We start from the raw sequence: 16,580 nt of genomic DNA, 5'->3' as shown, positions 1-16,580 counted from the left end.
CTTTTTCTGTGCCTTGATGCCATTAGGGGGAAAATGCTATGCGTTAAAAGTTTCTCTTAAAATACCGACAGCGTTGCGTTTTATCATAAAGTATGACAAAATGTTCGTTCCAGAGAAGGTGGTCAATAAATACACCGATTTCAAGAACTCGCTGATCTACTGCTGAAGTACCTCCCCACCCACTTTCTTTTCTTCCCTTTCTCGCAAGACACACACGTTAGCAATAATCCCAAGTTTAATTGTGCTCGTTCGAACTGCCGACTCGCTGTAAGACTTCGTAGAAGCCTCAAGCTCGAGGTTATTAGGCAAAGCAAGACTTTGTGTGGGCAAGCGTTTTCGTGTTCAGTACGCTATGTAAGCCTGGTAACATGAAAACGGCCACTCGTATGTTGTTCTGGCATACCTTGGAGAATATGCATAAGTACTGCTATGTTGCCTGGAGAAGCACAATTTTCTCCATCGAAACCGGACAAACTACGACGATAACTAAACCAGTTTCGCATGCATGCGAAGTCTTCCAGAGCCTAACCATAACGATTAGGCAAGCTTACAAAGAGTTTTGTTACCATGAAAAGGAGTCAGCATTTAACGAAAGTACGGCCTTTTTGCCCTTATATCCTGGTAGCGGGGATTTCCTTGCGCCGTGTTTTAATGATCTCTCAGAGTAGTAAAATTTGATGCATTGCAAATTAGAGTATTTCTTGTGTTTCTTTTATTTCGTCGTAGTTCCCGGGGTTCATCCGTGTTTAAACAATGAGTAGTAGTCACACCCGATTGTATTTTATTTTCCTGCTAATACGAAATTTTCGTTCTAGAAAAAATGAAGAGCTTTGTAAGAACTATCGTAACACTTCTTTAAGGGTGGCTTGACTTTTAATTTCGGGATGTGTAGCAATCATGCCTCCACTGTTTGCGTCGCCACCAAGAAAGCTCATGAACTGAAACTGTGAAGCTGACAAAAACTTAAGACGAAGTCGATGCCGTCCAAAAAGTTGCGCCTAGGTTCAAGTTCATAACCCTGAGAGATAGTTATTTTTATACCACGGTGGAAGTTATTTCTTTCAGTAGCATCAGCAGTTTTTTAAAGAAAGAGAATTATATGACTGCCATAAAGAAGCACTGTTTTCTTGCGCCAATGAGAAGGTAATCGCCGGTTTGAAAACGGCAGAAAGCGATCGAGTCGACTGGGAGACATCTGCCCATCAGCAGAGATTATCGCATTCTGTGTTTTCTTTTACGCCTTTTGCTGCTTTCTAGCAGCCTGTTGGAGGTCTTTGCGTAAGCCACATGTTCTTCCTAATCTTTTTCTTGGGCATCCATCATTTTGACGGCACAACATAGGGGGAAAACAGTGCCCGAAGCGTTGATAATGCGTATATGAAAAACACTAGCTAATACTGTCACGCAGGGAAGGGACGAAGCAAGGTTTGTGCACAAATAACGTTTATTTGAGCGAACTTGTTCTTCGCATTGAACTACACTAAAAAAGGGATCAGGTTTAACACTTCTTGACCGACGGTAGTTATCAATCACGAGTAAAAGCAAAGACTATGCCCAAAGTGTTTCGTAAAACTTTGCCTTTGCTTGAGATTTCACAGCCTGCCGGGTCGCTATCTCAACTGGATTATTGGATTCATCGTTTCGTCTCTGCTGAAACTTATTCACAGACAGCCCAGCCGACATGTCTTCGATGGCGTGACTGAAAAACCAAGCAGCGGTTTCGTTTGCGTGCGTCGTGTATTCTCTAGTCTTCGTTCGTGTGAACTCACTAAGCGCCGTGTTTTCATGTATCAGCCGTTAAATCATCCTCTGGTCACGTGGTTCGCTTACACTGAACTGCGCGCACAGACGACCCAATGGCCGCTGGGTGATAAGGCACACGCGAAGCAGCAGGTTCACGCTCCCCTACGTTGCAGCGAAGAGGCGAAGCTCCGAGCATAAAGGCATCTCTGGTACAGACAGGAAGACCCAGCTCGCGCGCCGGCGGCTGAAGGTTATTGTGGTGCGATTAATGACCTTGAAAGATCTAGCATAGCAGAGCTTTTGCTCTGAAACACGAACGTCGTAAGAGCACTCAGAAAAGGGACGTGCGCAGATGAAAGTCGACGAATTTAATCCCGCGGCGTTTGCTCTGCGCGCATTTGTCTAAAATGCTCTCCTTTGCTGAAAACATCGATTTAGATCAAGAACATTTTAGATTAGACGACGAAAGTGTAGGATGTAACCGCAAAGCTACACCTTTTACGTATCACACATTGCCGGTGCGGCATGCGAATGGAGAAAATGTGCGTTGCGCTTGAAACTGTAGATACGAAAAACGGGTGTGGTCACGCGCTGGTAACGCAACCTCATTAACAAAATCCCTAGACAAGGCTCGTATTGCGAAGTTTTAAACAGCAGACATATTACAAATTGCAGGGTCTAGACTAACGTTTTTGAGTGTTAAGAGTGCTTGTGTGTGCGTTGTGCCAAAAAGAGCCATTAGCAACCACGAGAAAAGCGACCATATACGCAATCACAGGAAGAAGTAGGAAAACGCTGAGGCGTAAAAAGCATTTGCGATCATCTCGAAACGATCCTCGAGAGGAACTTTCACATCCAATTTTCTTGATTGCCAGTTTTTCTGGCCATATCATTTTCAAAACAAGGTTCGAGACAGCAAACACAATAGTAGGGATCACGAGCAGCCGGTCTACCTCTGTGAAACCCTCTGTGATATTTTTCAGCAAACTCAAAAGTACGTCTCCTTGAAGCAGTTGGTTCATGACTTAACGAGGCAAATAGGCACTCCACGAGTGCGAACTACTGTGGCCGGATTTAACTGCCCAAGGAACAACTATCATTACAACCTGACGAGATATTTCGTACTCATTGATGTTTTTTATTGTCTTTATTTTCGGCAACTACATGAAAAGCGCGTGCTATGGTTCTACACAAATAATTCTTCGTCCCTTGCTTCCCTGAGCCGGAAATCCAATACCACAAGGTAGCGTCGAGCTTCCCCTTTATACCGCCGATGCACGATTTTTCCCGAATTTTTCGGTAAAGCAAGATTCATCTTGGTGCGGTGTGAAATTTTGCGCTTGGCATCTATAGCGCATAACAACGAAGGACAAGGGTATCCTTAACCCCGGCTTTGCATCGACAAGGAAAAACAAAGCAATCCAAATCGAAATTCTAACCTTGGTGGTTTTACGCGCCGAAGCCGCGCCTTGGCTGTGAGGTGTGTCGTTGTGGATGTGTCCGGGTTTATTGAAACAACGTGGGTGTCTTTAACGTGCACCAAAATATCGACGGGCGTTTTACTTCAAGCACTCATCAGAAAAGCTAATGCCGTGGGCGGGGTAGAACCCACGTTCTTGGGCTCTGCCGCACAACGCCTCAGCCACTGAGCCTCCGCGGGTAAAAGAAGCAGTCCTTATCTCTTGCCAAGACCGTTTCAGTTTTGATGACCCTATAAACAAAAAGGATACAACCCCCGCAATTTTCTCGGATACTTCCAGGATTTTACGATCGTACGGTTGAACCCCTGCATGTCTCAGATTGCAACGAGATCTCAAGGGCAGCAGGCTGCTGTTTCCCCCAGCGGGGTTCTGGGGTGGCTTCTTTTTATTTCTGCCTGCATTCGGACGAAGGTGACATAAAAACACTTCGAGGGCGCGGCATCAATGCAGAAATAAATATGTAAAAGCGTTTGTTTCTTGTGGAGGAGGGTATACAATGAAACAGCCACTCGAGATTGCGACTCCCACGTACGCAATGGTCCGGTAGGCACTGAATTACGGGGTGCTGCTTCTGCGGCGTGGTAACTGGCGATAAAAGATACTGAGAACAACGTTTCTTGTTTTATTGCGAAAAAAATAAATGGCCCATTCAGCGACAAAATCCCGCGTCAGCATCGGCTGCTCCCATAGCGAGATGGCCCCTAGACAACGTGTCTTTGAAGCGTTCCATGGCATGAGAAGGTCTGTAGTACGCTCTTGAACTCGGCAGTAGGGGAACGTCACCAGTCACGTAAGTTACATGCAGATGAAATAAAACAGCGCAATCCACCATTGGACACTCTTCCAATACATCGCAGAGGCACGAGCAGCGGCGCAACGCGTAGGAGACAGACCAAAGCCACTTCAAAACGCGAGGTGGAAGAGGAGCGTGGTGGAAATATTGTTAGGCGGCAAGAGGACGAAGCCCTTCGACAACGAGGGGCGGATGCATAACGTCTCAGGCGTTCAATAGGTCATAATGCTTTTAGGGGCGAAGCTTCTGTTGCTCGGGCCCTGTCCCGTCCCTCGTTGCTGCTGTATCCGGCACATTAATGATGATTGTGGCAGGATCCCCCTAGGGATTGGCCAACCAAAGATTGGCCGAAGAGGTCATAACGTTCAACACGTTCGTTGCTACCCAACAAGAAGAGAGGAAGAAGAAGAGGTTGTCGTTCGTCACCTGCGAGCTCAAGACACGAACGGGGGTACGCGACACAAGACGGTCTGCAGAAGGCGACGGCCAAGTTGGCTAAAATGTCACACACCGAATTCGCCAACTTACCCATGGAGATTCTCATCGTCCCAAACAAGGCCTACATAATCACCACAAGCATCGACGTCGTCGACGGGCTTGTCAACAGAGCGGTGGTAAGCTTGACGTGTCGAGTCTTCATATGATGTGCGGGCGAATGTTTCACGGTTTTACCGATAAGCATTTTAGCTTCGCCCCTCTCATCATCATTCACTTCGTGGAGATGGCGGGATTTTTTTTGCATTTAGAGCCATTCAGAAGTTCTAAGGTGTCCTCGGAAATTTATTTACTACAGTAGCACGCCGAGAGCTGCCTCAAATCGCTTTTCTAATTTGAGTCTTCGCCAAAGCTGATGTCGTGTATGCTTACTTTTTTATAGTTCCTGCGTTTCAGACGCATCACTAAATGTCACATGGGTTTGATTTGTTTGCCGTCTGTATAAAGTTTGCTACCTTGATCCCCATTTGTTCCTTTCGAGTTGATGTATCTGGGCTAAATCACAAGCCACCGTGTCTAATTTGTGAAGCAATTCGGGATCTTTATTTATTTTTTTTCGTTGCTTGTTACTGTTTTTTCTTTCTTTTTTTCTTCCACGAAAAAGGCTGTTGTGCTCTGTTATTCTTGTCTATCGTACTTTCTTTTGTTGTACACAGTAATTACTATTTTGATATCTATGCGTGCAATGCATGCATATTACTTTTGTACTCGCAATTTAGCATTATGCCTCTATTGTCGCTTGCCCATGCTGCAGCCTTGCGCTGCAAGCGCGGGCGACCCGCAGGCTGTGGACGTAGCTTTTTTTCTCTCTCCTACATACTCAACTTGTTCAAAATAAGCAATTTTGAATCTTCAATCTTCAATTTATTTTTTGGTGGCCAGCCCTTGTATTCCTTGTTTAAGCTCTTACGGCTGCGAAGATTTCCGTTTGTTTTCTGACTGCTCTTCACTTCTTCGCTGCGCGGGAGGGTGTGCCTCTCCGCTGCGCCATAGATATCATTAGTGTAAAACGGACATGCACTCATCGGCAAATAAAACGCGAACCCAAAACGATAAATCAGAACTGATAAATTACGCCATCGCAGACACCTGCTACTGTCTATTAGGCCCTAATGATTTGATTTAGGGCACGTCCCTGGTTTTGTTTCGACTGAGAAATCTAGAGATGCACAAACATGCTTGTGCGGGTGGGTAGGTGGGCCTATTGATGGAATATATTTTTCTTTCATATGCATAGCTAAATCATTTTTCAGCGATAACAATCAGCCGTATAATTTCTGCCTATCGGTTGCTTTGTGTCGGTCGCCGTGCAAGTGGATACGTCTCCTTGTGTGCGTCGCCACGTTGGCGCCGGCAAGGAAGGACCTGAAAAAAAAAAAAAAAAAACGCCCAAGCTTGCACTAATTTGCGCAAGGCTTGAGCCATAGCGAAGCTGCAAGATTTCTATACGTGAGCACTGAGGGACACATCACCACGCATTGGTACGGTTGAAATTGCTTATTTACATGTTCCGCAATCGCTTTTCACTATGCTGGTCGTAGTCACCGTCATGGGCATCGATATCGTCGTGTTCATCAGTGCAAGTATTGTATATGTAACGCTGTAGTGCTTGACGACTACTGGGGCGCAGCGGCGGCGCGTACGTGCACGACGCATGCGCGGCGTTCCTGGAGACTCATCGAGGTTCCGTGGGGCAGGTGTTGCGCCAGCTGTGGCGTTGTTGGTTGCTAGGCAACGTAAGGCGCACCTCGGCGCTGTCGCGTTACGCGCCACACATTAAGGCCAGCTACAATAGCTCTGCTGCTAAAAAAAGGTACCCGTGCCAAAAGGGAAGCGTTGGGGAGTGAAGCCAGGAAAAGACGAGCACGAGGGTGATGCTGGAACGTCAGGAGCAGTTTAGAGAAGGAGCAGTAAACGGTCTTGCTGCTCATCCTGAAGGGAGACGGGGACATGCAGCACCTACCGGGGATTAGAAGCCCAGTACCACGTCCAACATTTCAAAAACACGCTCGAACTCTTCCACTTCAAAGCCAGTTTTATCCCGCCTTTCTAATCTACTTTTCACGAGGCCGAGGTTTTCAGAAACTTCGCCACTGATCTGTTAAATGCCTATCTGAAATTCACGCACAAGTATCTTGACTGTACATGCTTTATGCGCGAACAAGAAAAGAAATGCATAATATTCGGCCAAAGAGAAGAAGCGTAACCATACATCGGCATTGCACAGTCACCGAGCGCACCCAATAAGGGCTTTCAGTTCATTTGCAGTCAATTAGCGCCGGCTAGTCATGGCTTTAGCCGGGACAAGCCCAAGTTCGGCAACAGCCTCCAGCTACCATGACGAGGGCTTTGGTTGTGCCGACACGTGGACACGACGGAGCGGCGCTCGAGGGATGAAGAAAGGAAAAGGGCGTGGTAGCCTCCACGAGGAACTAACAACCGCCTGAAAGTGACATTCTGCTTCTACCCTCCGCAATCTGCACATTGGGCAAGGTGCAGCTTTCTCTGGTGTTATGCATCTCCCTCAGGGTTGGCCAAAGATACTCCAAAATGTATTCTGGAATACAAATATCGCAATACATGTGTTTGGCGCCTAACATACAGATACTAAGATGCATTTATTTTTGACGTAACAGCATATTCTATCAATAAAGTATTCCGGGATACAGATAAAAGATACAGTTACAAATAGTAAAATAACTTTCATTTCGGCGACGTCATGTCCCAAAATACTTTTTTATGAAGCGTTATATACTTCAAAAGCTGTACATGCACAAGACTGAGTCATAATTATATAATTAAATCTTGAGAGTATTACATAACGTCATCGCTACACGAGAAAACAACATTAGTTGCACTTAAGCAAAAGCAGCTTCTCAAACAAGCTGTATTTCAGACAACATCGATTTGGTCTGAGCACGAGGCTCGCAAACCAGAAAAGTCTGTCTACCGATACAGAAGAGCACCATTTTCTCTTATAACAAACAAACACCGCATTCATGGCTGGAATTTGCCGCAGCATGGCGAAATCCTTGCTCTGGTCATCGAGGTATTGAAATACTTCCGCTCGAACATACCGTACTTACCCGATTCTAACGCGCACTTTTTTTCCTGAAAAATAGGTCGAAAAATCGCGTGCGCGTTAGAATCGGACACGAAACCGAAACTGCCGAAACAGTGGAAATCTCGTCCCACCCATCACCATCCTCAAGATGACGCCAAAGGTTTTAGCAAAGATTTTTCGGACGCAGGAAGCGTAGGCGCCTAGGCTTTTCTATCGACGTTCACACAAATCGTCAAATCGTTCCACTTGCGCGCTTGATAACAGCAATGGCAGCAGCGGCTCTCACGCGTTCAAAACGAGCGGTCGGCTGAAGCGTGCGCCCCTGGAGAAGCCCGCGGGATGGGCGTGCGAGGCGTGGGCCACGATCCCATCAACTATGGTTGAACGTTCGTTCAGAAGTGTGGCATCGCGAACGCCCTTGACGGCACCAAGGACGAGATGTTGTGGTCAGCGGAGAGCGACGAGGAGTGAGATGAGTGAGATTACTTCGAGAAATAAATCGCCGGTTTCTCTGGCATTCGTTTTTCTTGCTCACTAAGTTCCGTGCGCGTTACAATCGGAGGTGCAAGTTTTTTCGGTTTCTTTGCCAGGAAAATCGGGTGCGCGTTAGAATCGGGGGCGCGTTAGAATCGGGTAATTACGGTACGTCTACTCTGACCGTTCTTATGTCAGGGAGTTTTCATTTTCAAGTCATAGAAGCCGTGGTTCATCACAGCTGATAAAACTCGTCGCACAAGTACTTATGATGCGGTCCTTAAGTTTCTGCAGCCCTCTAGAGAAAGCTGACGAAGTCTGTAGCTTTTGCAGCTTCGTTTGAGGCCTAACGCATTTTGAAATATGGGCGCGAAAATAAATAGATGCTGACACGTGCCAGAGTATCGCGATATATTCGATAGAACGTAAAAGTATTTCACTACTGAGACATAACTACATTTTAAAATGTATTTTGATACTAAAATAGAGATACTATCGCCATATCCTAGTATCGCGATACTGCCCAGCCCTGATCTCCCTTACTTATCCGCGTTACGGTCTTGCTTTATCTACCTTTTTTTCATTGCCCTGCGCTCTTTCTTGTTGTCCCTGCACATAGTAGGTGGGAGAACTCTTATAGAGGAAACGACATTACGCTGCGATCTACCGAGCATAAGAGCACAGAAACGCTAACGGAGCCAATCACAGCGCACCCTTCGAAAAGGACAGCATAAATTCGACTTTTTTGAAGGGGATGCATTTAAGAACTCCTTTTTCAGGGTCATGGGCAGGGCAAAAACGATCAAAGAGGAGATCAATGTGTGATAAGATGTCAAGTGATATGACACGGTTATTTTAAGCGAATGGAATCAGTGAATGCGATAAATTTGCCTTTCGCAAATACGCCGAAGTACGGGCTTTCAAAAAGCACATTTGGTACACCGGTCTTTTCTGCAAATCTAGATTTCCGATTAAAGCGTCAAATAACGACAACAAAAGAGAGACTTGTATTTTCTTCGTTCTTTCTTTTTTCGTCTTCCTTCTTTTATCTCCTTTGTTGTGTTTGTTCCGCGCTTTAATAAAAGATAAAATGCTTTCAGGTTGCCGAACTTTCTACCGTATTGCCCATGTACATTTTTGTGCTTTCCAAGTAGTTTCGTTGTAGCTCATGCCGAGCGCCATGTGGGTGTGTGAATAAAAGTATCCCTATGCGTAAGAGGGCCACCTAAAAAAGTGAAGAATGCGTCACATCAAACAAATCATTATATTTATCGACTGGGTCGCCAGCCCTTGTGATCTTCATGTAACTTTACATAATTTAGGTGTGTTAAAATGCCAGCGATAAACGGGCAAAGGCGACCACCGAGGCAGGAATAACGCAAAACGTGGTTGGTGCAGTGCGCGGATTTGGCTTGTAAAAGGCGTGTGGCAAGCGGTGGGTTGCGGACTTTTGATACCCGAGCAAAGGGAACGTAAGGCCGATCATCAAGTTCTCGAGCCAGGCCAACGCGATGCTAAATCATTCCTTATATCATTCACTGACGAATCTCGCATTTTTGTGTGTTCGTCATTAGCGATGTCAGACCGAAATTGAGCGACTAGATTAAAGCCTCTAATTAAATACACTTTAGATTGTGCACCAATTCTAATTTTTACTGGCATAGAATGCGTCTTTGAAAGCGTCTTCAGCTAAAAACGAAGGCGCTGTAGGCGTCCCTCCAAAGTTACAATATTATGCTAGATAGTGTTCTCGCAAGAGTGCTTTTGTTCATCCTTACATTGTGTAACATGAAATGAATCCATATCCCGAGATTTAATTACTTAACAAATAAAACTATTCTTACGACTGTAGTTACGTAAATCCGTTATAATAATAAAGCATGCATCCGCGGCCAGGTGAACTCAGTTCATTGATGACATTTATCTTACTCTAAACAACTCAAGTCTGCTGAGATCAATTCATCCCGAGTTTAGAGATTACAAACAAGTGCACAAAACTCACTTAGAACAATAAAGCACCCCAATCTGGTGAATAAATATTGAGTCAGATTATCTACAATAAAAATAGGTGATCCAGATGAAAACTTTTTTCCACTTTTAAAATGAAAAACAGGAGAAATCTAAAAAAGAAGAAAACTACACAATATACTACGCCAACCCGGAGCCTCGGGGTTAAGTGCTGCTTTCACTTTCCAGGATACATAATAGCAGCGTGGCTTTTGACCTCTAGTTCATTTGTTAACGCACCCCCCCCCCTAATTGCTGCAATCAACTAGGAGACTTCGCGATCGATACGCCTGAAAAGCTCCGTCGGAGGCTACGCAGTGGCGCTCAATCCTTTGAACGCAGCGCATTCGGTTAAAACATATCCTCAGTCTATGTCTACCAAATCGGGTTGGACAATCTGCGGTACACTGCCTGTTCTGGATGAGAATGCATGACGTGAATTTGATATGTTTGATTTAACTGCGGACGTTTATACGACAAGCTCTTAATCTACCTGCAGGATCCTATGTATCCCACCCCTACTGCTTCCGCTCTATCGTATGCTTTTACGATAATCTGCATAAACTGTATGGGCGGAACAAGGGTAGAAGAGAGTTTTTTTTTTTCTGGGCGGAGGAGGGGAGGGAACGTGTATGCAATCTCATGTACACAGTTTTCCATCAAAGCCAGCAAATCAGGCTGTAACTCTTGTGATAGCTTCCGGAAAGCCACCACTTGTTTTTGTTGCCTGTTTAAGGTATGTGCACGTTTTCTGCGTAATAACGAGGTAATTTTTTCCTCCACTGATTAAAACATTGTGCACGTGTAGCAGGACAAATCATTAATGTTGCTTCTAGATGTAGATCGGCTCGCCATTCTTATGCTTCTGCGATGACGTTCGGGACGCCTATTTCCCATTGCAGCTGGCAGTGGCATGAGTCGCGCACTCCTGTGGAACTAAGACTGAGACGAGGCGCTCTACCCTACGCAAGCCGACCTTAGGTCGATGGTAATAAGCCTCGACAAAGGACGGCCCCTCTTGCTTTATATTGGATCTCATCGCCAACGTGGCACAAGAGAGGAAAGCTGACAACGGCGAGTGTCTACAAACACACCACAGTTCGTCTATTTGCTTCTAAGCTCTGAAACTTCCTGCGTCCGCCGAGGCTGTGCCTTCCTCATCCGTCCACTTCACAAAGGCGCCTACCGAAACTAAGAAACGAGTTTCGGCGGCAATATTTCGTGGAACTCTGCAGGAAGCTGCTGCTTTTATTACACCTTCTAGGCTCGCGTCGGCTTCCTACTGATTCAAAATACCTCAAGAAGTGCTACCCTGCCTTCAGTGTTGGCTGAGCTGTCGTATGCTGATGGCTCGTCGGCAATAGAACCACAAGCAAACATGAAATGAGTTTCGATAAGCCTTTGCCGTACTTGCGTGTCATGAGGAGAGGTTGAATGGTGAACCACTGCTATTGAAATTTAAGGGATTAGGTAGACACTGTACTACCAGGTACACTAGAGTGCACGCTATACAGAACGTACCCTCAGGCTTTACATCTTAAACGAAAATGCACTAACATTAAGATTTTCAGCTTGCACAGACACGCACCAAACTTTGTAGTCTATGATTAGAGAAAGTACAAAATCGTGCGTCGCGCTTTATTCTTTCTAATTATCACCGCACATCAAACGTTACAGCCATGAAAATAAGCCTTTCTTTACCACTGTTCTCCCATTGGAGGAAAATATTCCGGTTGTCTCTTTTTCACAAAATATATCACAAAGATCCCATTCTGAAACAACAGTTACTATTTTCGCCATCTTACATTTCGGCACTATTGATCATCTGTACAAAGTTAACGCCCCATTCTGCCATACAAAGCATTTCCATGATTCGGTTATCCCCAAGGGCTCGCGTTTGTTGGAACCGCCTTCCTTCGTCTGTTGTTACGATAACAGATGAGACTTCTTTTCGGTGTACTATTTATAGTAACCTGGCGTGGTGATTGCTTATCTTTACGTTGTTGTTTTCAGCTTGTGTTTGTGCTGCCGCTTCTCTTTTTCTGTTACACAAGATGTAACCCACTTCCCTCTGTAACGCCCTTTCGACCCTGAGGGAACTAAATAAATAAATAACATAAACAAAAATAAATAAGGGGTCATTATTTTTTCCAACTTTCAAGCCTATATTGACATCTACTGTCGCTACAGTTTTTGTTAACATATACTATTCTATGCCCTAAAGCGTCCAATATTTTCGACAGCTTCCCTTACACTTTGGCTCGAATGGAATAGATGACTTCCAAGTATTGAAAATGCGTGAGAAAATCCAATCAACTAAACGTACTTGCGCCTTCTCATGTAAGCATGTGCAAAAGAAAAGTTAAAAATAAAGTTCACACGCAGGTGAGAAAAATGAAAGCATAAAGTGCAAAAAGCACGAATGCATGTTTATGAAATAAACAATCAAAATACAAGAAATTTACTTTTTGCATTTTTATTGCATTTACATCAAAGTAATCAAAATAAAAAAAAACGTTTATGTTGAAATTTTTAAGCTAAAATACTGTTGTCATACTTTGCACCCATGCATTCACTTTAATAACACGAAAATCAGTCAGAGGCAGTCCCTACGTAGAATGAACTCATTTACAGAGAAGCATGACTTAAAAGGCCTGCATGCAGCCAAAGAAAGCAAGCTGTCATAAGCAGGCGGGCTGCTTCGCCAGGCAATCAAGAAATCCGAGTAGCTTTTCTCCCGCAAGTCCTCCCCCCCCCCCCTCCCCGCACGGCTGGTGCACTTAGCATGGTCTTCGTCCCTCTGTTTTCCGGTAATATCTCACCTGGCGTTGCTTTTCTGTCGCAAACGATTTGTTCGAAATCGCCATTTGAAGTGAACCTTTACATGGCTAGGGGAAAAGAAAGTCCGGTAGTTCTGTGCACCCAAAAAACTCCTCAAGCCCAACCACAGGCGCATGCGCGAAGAAAATCTGGTTGGAGAGGAGTTTGAAGTAAGGGGAGAGGGATTGGCTGGAATTGGAAATGACGAAGCTACACTCTGGCATCTACCGACAGGGGTAAGTGGGAACGGTGCATCCCACGGAGCGAAATAGAGTCGTTCTCACCGAACAGCGCGTGCGGAGCGAGCTACTGCGTGAAGCAGCGCTCAAGCGACAGCGGCGGTCAGGGGCGGCCGTTATGCGGGCGGAGAAGCGTCAACGTGACAATGACAAACACCAGCCGCACGCTACAGCTTGGCTGGTTAACCATCTGCACGGAGTTTCGGGGGCATTTCCTCATCTTTCGTGTTCCCGCTCAGACGATTTGGCGAAAATTTTTGCAACCTCCCATTTGTACTAGTGCTTTTCTGAATAGCGGCCTACTCTACTTCTTGTCTTTCTCGTATCCTTCGGTCCGAAGTACTTAATTTGGATATGTTTTTTTAGGAGCCGCCGGTTTTGGTTTTACAATATTTCTGAAGCCCACTCTGACTGGCCCCCGTGGCATTCTTGCTACCCGAAAACGCGGTCTAAGGAGCTTGGAGAAGACCGCTATATCGGCTTTTACGCTTATCTGTCTACGCGTCTCTAAGATTTTTCACTGCTTCTTGCTTCCATTTTAGCGTTTGGGCGCGTTTTCATTGTACTGTGTTGTTTAAAGGAGACGGTACATGAAAGAGGGAACATGCGAGGGTAAAGGTAAAATCGGACAGCGGATTGGCTGATGCAGATTTTTCTTTGAAACAATCAAAGGAATGAGTCATCTTACACAAGGGCTCAAGAGCACAGGTAGTTGAATACTTAGTTCTATTTTTATTTATCGATGTGTATTCGGTTTAAAGGCCAGGGGAACCGAAGCGAGCTACCGAGCGCGCTGATTTCAGAGTTTGATCTTAAGCTGTCTTCTAAACATAAAATAAGTTCGGAAATATTCCTCTGACATGCACGGTGAGCGCGGAGAAGGGTAAACGGAGCAACGCTTGACGCGGAACAACTGTACTTTACAGTAAAGATTACACGAAAATCAAAGTTCCGCGTGTGTAGCCGGCAGGGTACAATTACAGCGAGGGCGGCACGCAAGCTTGAAAGTATGCTCCAACCACGCAGCGTTGTCGGATATCAGTCACAATTGCTGACTAAGCGCAGGCAGTGGAGCTCTTGGTGTTCAGGGTGGGGATCACACTTAAGCAGTTTTAGGGGAGTTGGCCTTGCACAATTGCAGCTGCGAGATTTTGTAACGTGAGCTACACTGGCCGACGTTGAGCAGTTTCGCGTGGCTCCTGGAGAGCCGCGCTACGCATGCGCGAGGAGCAGTGACGTAACACGGTGCACAGAACGTTGCTCGCTGCCCGGCCTCTTTCACACATCCCACGCGTCCAGCGTCTTCGCCGACCTCCGTTCCGCACGTGCTGGCCTTGTCCACTTGATAATCATGCGAGGGGTGGCCGGGTGTAGAACCGCTGGCTCGTGCGTCGCAGCAACACCGGCGTGCGCCTGTGAAACTAGCTTAGCTCTGGGGTGACTGGTGGCGCTGCGCCGCAGACGCTTGCTAAATATACATGTGTCACTTAACGTGTATACCGTGTGTGTGTCATTGTCATTGAAGCAGCAGTAAGCATGATAATCAAGCAAATCCTAGACAACCAGGAAAGCTAAGAATAACCAGCTGAACCATAGCTCACGCTACGTATATCCTGGCACAGCCGAGCTAAGCCACTGCTAATTTTTTGTTAAGATTAAACGCAGGTATTGCGTAGCCCGTATATAGAACGGGGAATTTTCCTAAAATGATGGCGAGGAAAGAGAGGAGAATGGCTTTACCCAGTCCAGGAGTGCTGAAGCCTTCCGATTCTGGTATTTACGCGGCTAGAACTTACGTGGTCCACGCCGTACAGAAGAAATTTTAAGTTACACGAAAAAAAAAGCTGCATAAGTAATTTGCGTTTGTTTTTTGGTTTTCTTTTTTGAAGGGGAAGTCATAATTTTATGCAAGACATTTCTTTTTCTCCTCTTTCCAAGGTAGGGTAGATATTGGAAGCACTAAAACGAAATCTAAACAGACCCATCGCCAAGCACGCCAGGTCTTTTTTTTTTTTTTTTTTTAGGAAATTAAGCCAGGCACCCTTCAAGCGAGAATGGTCCTATATTTCCTCTGGACAGCAACAAAGAATACTAGTGGCGGAAAAATACGCTGTTTTGTTTTTAAAAGACAAAGCGATTGCCCGTATCGAAAACATTACTCGTTAAAAACAAATATTTTCACAACCTTCAATGTTTCCGCTACCTTCGCAACCTAATCGCTTGATAAAACTTCCATTCCAAAAGCGGTGAAAATAAAATCCTCCTTGAACTGGGACAAACACATTATAGCCCCATTTTATTCCTAATTTGATATGTACCAAGCCATATTCTTTTCGAAGAAACAGAAAGTTTGGCTATATACTCACTCTATTCTTGGCCCCGGTTTCGCTCTGTCTGCGGCGAATACTAGCCACACATTACGAAATCTGCTTCTTTATACACGTTAAACCAGGAGCGAAGCAATTTCATTGGTTTAGCTTCAGAAACGGCCAAATTGTAATAGGGACAGACCTATCCACGCTCGAACAATTTGTATAAAGCGTGAAATAGAGGAGTGCAGCCGAAGTTCTCGGTGTGGCTCTAATAGTTACATTTTGGCCATTAAAAAGACCCAACCTTTGGAAACGGCTGAAGATTTCATATTGGACGATGGTTGCTTGCGTTCTAAATTACGCGCCCATGCAGTTCGTTGGCTACAAACGCGTTGTCTTCCCGCCTAGTTTTTATTTGTAAATTTTGAGCGCGCACTGCCAGGGGACGGCGAATATTTCTGCCGGAAACAAATAACGTACCCTGCTTTTACTTGTCATGGTCCTATAATTTCGCCTTTGAAAAAATGCGAGGACGGCAAGAGAGAAATCTTAAAAAATTGGCAGCCTTTTTTCGTTCATTGAAGGAGGGCGTCCTGAAACATGTATTGCGTGAAGAACAAACAAGTTGCAGGAACATTGGGGGCCCTATAATGGATCAAGAATTTTGTTACAGGTTAATGTACGTCCTTCTTGGTTCGTTTCATGAACGCGCTGACGCTGCTCTGCATTGTTTCTCCTTCGCCAGCACCATGCAGCCCAGTTAGGGCATAAATAAGGTAACGTACGTTTTAGACAACTTCGGAACTACTGGTTAAAGCGGAGGGTGTACGCAATATTTAAAAGAATGTTCTACCCTGAAGGGGCGCTATCAGAGGTTTAAAAAAAAAAACTCCTTTTCGGATAAAAAATGGGAAATGGTGAGGCAAAGTTTTTTCATCCTACCTAATCGCGTAGTTTAACGAGAAAAACGCCTTCAATGTATCGTTTCTCTCGCGGCATCCTTCTTGCCGATGTGCTAACATCAGTTAACGCGGCACACTGCCAATATCACAAACGAAAAAAAAAAACATTTTAGCCTGTTTAAATTGAAAAAGTCAAAAACTGGATAAAACAATACGATGGTTCAAAGTCAGTACACTGAACTCTATAACA

This window comes from Haemaphysalis longicornis, unplaced genomic scaffold, assembly GCF_048455015.1.
Source record: "Haemaphysalis longicornis isolate Haplotype H1 unplaced genomic scaffold, Haemaphysalis longicornis Haplotype H1 scaffold_3, whole genome shotgun sequence".
Taxonomy (NCBI): Eukaryota; Metazoa; Arthropoda; class Arachnida; order Ixodida; family Ixodidae; genus Haemaphysalis; species Haemaphysalis longicornis.
This window is presented reverse-complemented; position numbering follows the sequence as displayed.